The 6,198-nt window shown below is 41.0% G+C and overlaps 1 protein-coding gene across 1 annotated transcript in view; it reads left to right on the forward strand.

Moving 5' to 3' along the window:
• Bckdhb (branched chain keto acid dehydrogenase E1 subunit beta) overlaps positions 1-1,359 on the forward strand; it is a 181,461-nt gene extending 180,102 nt beyond the window's left edge. The window contains exon 11 of the mRNA XM_021206174.1: positions 1,083-1,359. The gene's annotated coding sequence lies outside the window, so the exon portion shown is untranslated. The remainder of the gene's footprint in view (positions 1-1,082) is intronic.
• The last annotated feature ends 4,839 nt before the right edge of the window (positions 1,360-6,198 follow it).

The raw sequence follows: 6,198 nt of genomic DNA on the forward strand, positions 1-6,198 counted from the left end.
TGTGTGTGTCTGTGTCTGTGTGTGTGTGTGTGTGTCTGTGTGTCTGTGTGTGTCTGTGTGTGTCTGTGTGTGGTTTTGTTTTGAAACAAGCTCAGGCAGGCCTTAAGCCGACTCTTGTCCTGCTTCTGCCTCCCAAGTGCTGGAGTCACTGGTGTGTGCCACCACACCCAGCTTGTGAATGTTTTATAAATATTGGATGAGAAATTCTATTTATTCGTAGTGTTTCCTAAGTTGGTCTTATCAAACCTGTCAGCAGTGCTGTTCTAGAAATTTTTTAAAAAAAAGAAAGCATATTATTAAGATATTCTTGGCTTTATTTGGTTTTCAAAGGTTTTAATATAGAAGTTGCTAGTACTGACACCCTGCTTTTAAAGCGTTCCAAAATGATGAGATGAAGTTGGAAGCTTCATATTTTAATATCTGGGTTGTCCAAAAAAATAAAAATAATGCATTGTGAGGAACCAAGATTTCATCAGACAATAAGAGAGAATAAACTCAGTGTGGTGGCTACATCCCCTACCTGCTCCAATCCAGAAAGATGGAATTCTTAAATTCTGTAAGTGGGTTACAGAGCCAGCTTGTAAAAGATCAGAGAAAGCATGTATGCAAATCGTGCCTCCTTATGTTGCTGTGTCCCCACTGTTCGACAGCTGTGTTTTGAGAATATTGTTAGAGTTATCATTAGGGTTGTTGACCACACTCCCTGCAGGCACAGACTGCTGCTGCCTCTTTAAATGCCTGTGAGAAGAGTAGGTTTCTCTAGTCAGCGGCCCTTAGGGCAGATTGGCTGTCTTCCTCTGGGGAGTCTCTCCATAGACTGGGTGCTGGAGAGTCAAGGAAATGTGGCCACATTCCTCGCTGCTAATGTTAAAATAGTTTTAAAAAGAATTGTTTTTATGTCTCTAAATTTAGGTTGTGCGTTTGGTTTTAAATGTAAGCAAAGTGTGTAAACTCATGCCAACAATGTGATAAAAGAATAAAATAGTTTTTCTGTGGTGAAAATTAAATATGTTATTAAAGATAGTAAGCCTGTAGGGAACTAAGAATGCTTCTAATTGTTACTGATTTTTTTTTTTTAACAGAAAACCAGAAGATCATGACTATCATAACTATCATGGAAATATTTTTCTGAAACCTTTTTTATATTTCCTTATACTTCTTTCTTCTTACATATAGTTTTATGCAACGAACTGTCATGGATATTGGCTGACGAGCTGCGAATTACTTATCATGTTAATATAAATGGATTGAGTGCACGGGAGGAATTCTTTAAGGAGCGCATAGGCGGTGATCTTAAGACTGTTTCATGACTATAAATATCGGGTGGTGTTGTATTCAATAAAGCCAAATTGCATGGCCCCAGACTGTGTGTGTGTCCTCTTCTTCAGTGAGGAAAGAGAGTTTTCATTGCAGAATAATGGGTTGTTAACTTGCTAACTGAATTTGAGTTAAAGTAAAATATTTATTCTAGAAATGCTGACTTTTCCATTTTGTTGTATTTGGTTTAATTCTTTATGGTCAAGATGGTTTTGTGTTGGCATAACTTTTGGAATGTTTTTCTCCATCTCTCCCTCTTGGTTCCACAAGGTTACTGGTGGACCCGGCTCCTCCAGACTAGTGGGACTGAGTCAGCCCTGATGCTATCTTTTCTTACTCAGAGAGATGGATGACATGATCCTGTTAATTATAAAATTGCTAAGTTCTAGCTGCAGTTGCAGGGTTTGTTTGTTTGTTTGTTTGTTTTTAAATAAGACTTTGCAAAACAAATTGAATTTTTATTTGTATTCTTGTGTGTAGATAAGAGAAAAATATTAGCAAGCAGCTATTGCTTCTGCCAGGTGGAGCCTTTCCTAGGGCTCTGAGCAGGGGACATTCTGCCTTTCTGCCGCTCATCGAAGTTCTAGAAGATTTGAAAACAGCCTAAGGGGTTCCCCACAGAGCATCAGCCTGGCCTGCTCTCAGAAATTGAGCCCTTAGACTCTCTTCCCCTCGCATGGTCCCTGAAAACCGTTCTCATTCAGATGCTGGCAGAAAGGTCCATGAAAGGACTGGATTCTCCTGTTTCCCATTGCCCGTAAACACTTAGAAAACTAGACATTTCCTTATAATTAGCCATCTGTAGTTTTCTTTAGAACTGTAATTGTAAAGGCTGCACCCTAGTTATTTTTGCCAGCAATTGGGGCAGGCTGCAGAAGGTAAGCAGCAAATCGTCACTGACTTGGAGGCAGAGGAAAGGCACTTTGCCGCAAGTTCTGGTGCAGCAGGCTGGCGGCGTGTTAGGGGCGAGGCAGAACCCTGTCCTTGAGTTAAAAATAGAAAGCCCTGTGCAGATAGGATGGGAAAAGTTGCAGGTTGTCAGCCACACTTTGGAAAAGAGCAAGTCCAGTAAGATGCCAGAACTCTGTCTGGACCTTGCCTTTGCTCTTTATTCCCCCAGCAGGCTCAGTAGTAGGGTTCATCTACTCACCTGGTCCAGCAGAACACGATATGTGCCACCGTCGGCCACATCTTGCCTATGTACAGCCTATGAGAACATGATGTTTCTAGTTGAAATTATTCCTTCAGTTGATGCTACTTAGGATTATGTGAACCTCTCTGTTCGTTATTTAGCTACTGTGTCTTCACTGATTTTTCTATCCCTTGGTATTTTGAGAACTTTCCCTTAGCTACTCAGACTTAATTTCTTTAGCTTTCTTTTAGAAACTCTGGAGACAATCTGTACACTAAGTGTGGATTCTGAGAACATCATCTCGATTCTCATTGGCCCTGCAGGCCCTAGCAGTAAATACACCCTTCCTAAGACAAACATTTAATAGTTAATAATTAATCTTCAGCTCAAAACAAAAACATCTATATAACTGCATATATATATATATAACAAATGTTCTATGCTGTACAAGTTAGGGAAATAGTGTCAAGATGGCACTTGGGGTGTTAAACACTTACCAATCTTATCTACCACTACTGCAGACACTAATCTCATAAGTCTGTCTCCCTATAAAAGCATGAATATGTATGATAATTTAACTTCCCATAGTTCCAATTGTTCTAGTCTCTTTAAAAACATGTCCTATTGCTGACGACACCATGCGTTTCAGACACTGGTCCCAGCTGGAGCTGACATGAAAGTCTCTTTCCTGAGGACTAGCTCTCATGGAACTAGAAGGTACCATACAAGCAAACAATTGTTCTACCCAACAGTGGTGCCGAGGATCCATAACAACCATCATGAAACAGTAACCCCAAGGGTGGAATAGTGGCACACACACCTTGGCCATAACCAACGGCTCTCTAACTGGACTTAAGGCTAGCTCAACTAGAGGGAAATCATGCCTGGTGGTGGAAACCTAGGCAACTACTTAGGGATGGTGACGTCATGGGCCTTGGGGGAGAACCTACACTGCTAAACACAGCAGAATCGATGCACATATGAACTCACAGAGACTGAGGCAGCATGCACAGGGCCTGCAGGGAGCTGCACCAGATGGGGTCCTGGGGCTGAGGCTCCCATCCCTATCCCAGAAGCTAACTCCAACTGATAACCACTCGCAAATGAAACCATTAGTATTCTACAGGGAGTCCTGTACTCTTAAGGAGAGGGCCATGCCCAGCAGTAGGTGGCCAACAGGGAACTAACCACACCTTTGGAGGTTCTTTGCTGTGTCAGGGTTTTTTGTTTTCTTTTTTAAATGTTAAGGTTCTTTGTATATTACAGCTCCTATTTTTGTGCTTTTATGGGATTCCTATGTGTGCATATGTGGGGCTTGATTATTTTTTTTTTTTTACTCCATTCCTTCTTTGTTCTGTCCTATTCCAATAGGTTTTGTTTTGTTTTTTATTATTATCACTTACGTGCCCTGTACAAAGGGAGTGAGCAGATCTGGATAGGCGAGTGGTATGGAGGGACTGGAAGGAAGAACAGGAGGGAACATTAGAACTAGAATGTATTGTATGAAAAAAATACATTTTTAATAAAATAAAAACAACCACTAATAAAATTGGAGTCAGTATGTGTAGTTTCTACACTACATACTTTATAATTTATTAATTTTGCATAAATTTATAGTGGGGGCTAATTTAAATTATGTGGACTGGTGGGTGTTGGGTGGCAGTTTCCTTAACAATAAAACCCTCTGTGTTGATGAGAAACCTGTTAAGACATAGGATGTACAAAGGAGGTGAAACATTCTGTCCTTCAGTGAAGGTCCTTGACACATAGGATATTCCACGTGGAGGTAAAGCATTCTCTCTACATAGCCCTGGCTGTCCTGGAACTCACTCTGTAGACCATGCTGGCCTCGAACTCAGAAATGCGCCTGCCTCTGCCTCCCAAGTGCTGGGATTAAAGACCTGTGCCACCACTGCCCGGCAAACATTCTCTCCTGCAGGGAAGCCTGTGATGCTCAGTACATAAATAACTCAAAGGCCCCTGAAGTCCCTGGGACTGACCAGAGAGGTTCACTAGGCTTCTCTTTCCCCAAGGATGCATGGACAGTAAGAACTACTAGGAGACAATCTCAGACTATCCAAGCTACCAAGAAGAAACTCAAGCCTCAAAGGTACTCAGGCCAACTGAATTACTTGGAAAAGTACTCTCTAACTTGTAGAGATGTCTGCAGGTTGCACTGTATGCTCTGAGTTTCTAGCTATCATGAGCTGTCACTCATGCTGGGATAACTGGTAATGTCCCTGTGTTCTTTCTGCTCCTGTAAGTAACCCCAATAAAGCTCATTGTTTCACTAAACTGGACCTTTTCACTATCCTTACTTTGGTCCATTGGTTCCCTATCTGGGGTGAGTAACTATTTCTTCATGTCTCAGAAATAGTGTTGAACAACAGCCAGGCACTTGGTTATAGGTTTAAAATGCAGTTAACAGTACAACAAATCTCGATAAGAAAACACATTCAGGGTGGAAAACAACAAAATGAAGCACAATGGGAAAAAGAGGGTGGGGACAGGGATAAAGAAAGGCCAAGGAAGATAATCAGACAGTGGCTGGGATAGGATAGACCCCTGGTTAATCTAGGAAAAACTTAGTTGAGGGTTCAGAAACAAAACCCATTTAAAAACTGTTCACGAAAGTTGATGGAGAAAGGTTACAACTTTGACATAGAATGCTACGGAGATGATTCATCTGGTAATGTGCTTGCCAGCAAGCATGAAAACCTGAGTTTGATCCTTGTACCTTTGTAAAAAATCTGGGCATGCTGGTGTGCACCTATAAATTCCACTCCTGAGGAGGCAGACAGAGGAGGCTTCCTGAGGTTGCCTGACCAGCCAATCAATGAATCTCAGAGAGCCCCAGGTTCAAAACATAAGGTGAGGTGAGGGGTGGAGTGTGGGACTGCCCCATGATGACCTCTGGTACTCATGTGCATGCACACAAAGGAACATGCACACACATGCACAAATTTAAGCATGGAAAACATGAAATGCTAGTAAAGCAACCCAGTTCATACTCATCAGAATTGTAGAGAAAGACAAATCTATTGTATTTACACAAGGAACATACCACAGTGAAGGTGTGCTAGTTAAATCCTTTATATTCCGAAAGAGTAACATTAAAAAAAATTAGGAACGACATAAATTCTGAAGGTCTGGACAAAAGAAAGGAAGAAGAAAATGTTATACATCAATTTCAGTTTGTTAGATAAACAAAGGGGTGGATCAGTAAGTCTGTATATTGAAGCGTGTGTGTCTTCACATAGAATTTACAGCTTTTAGAGTGGGCATGGCAGCTAAAATATTCACTCACCTCCCAAGGCACAAGGGAAAATAACAGTATGCTTCCCAAAGGAAAACATAGGAAAAAGCACCACATTTGCTCACCACATCCCAAATTAATAGCAAATATTCCAGCTCCTTGGAAATCATAAAGCACCCGGGCTTAGTAACTGTGAAACCAAACCAGGACTGTAAAGCAGTTACCAAATCTTCAGAGTGTAAGCTCACAGATGGGGTTGTCAGCTGAGCTTTTGTAGCAATAAGTTCATAGACTTGAAGTTTTTCATATGGAAAACTGGAATTATAAGGCTGCAGAAATCAAGAACAAAGACAAGGAAAAGTGAAAGTGGAAAAACCCCAATGAGGACTTTAATGTCTTTCTTTCTTCCTTTCTTCCTTTCTTTCTTTCTTTCTTTCTTTCTTTCTTTCTTTCTTTCTTTCTTTCTTTCTTTCTTTCTTTCTTTCTTTCTTTC

Source organism: Mus pahari, chromosome 10, assembly GCF_900095145.1.
Source record: "Mus pahari chromosome 10, PAHARI_EIJ_v1.1, whole genome shotgun sequence".
Lineage (NCBI taxonomy): Eukaryota > Metazoa > Chordata > Mammalia > Rodentia > Muridae > Mus > Mus pahari.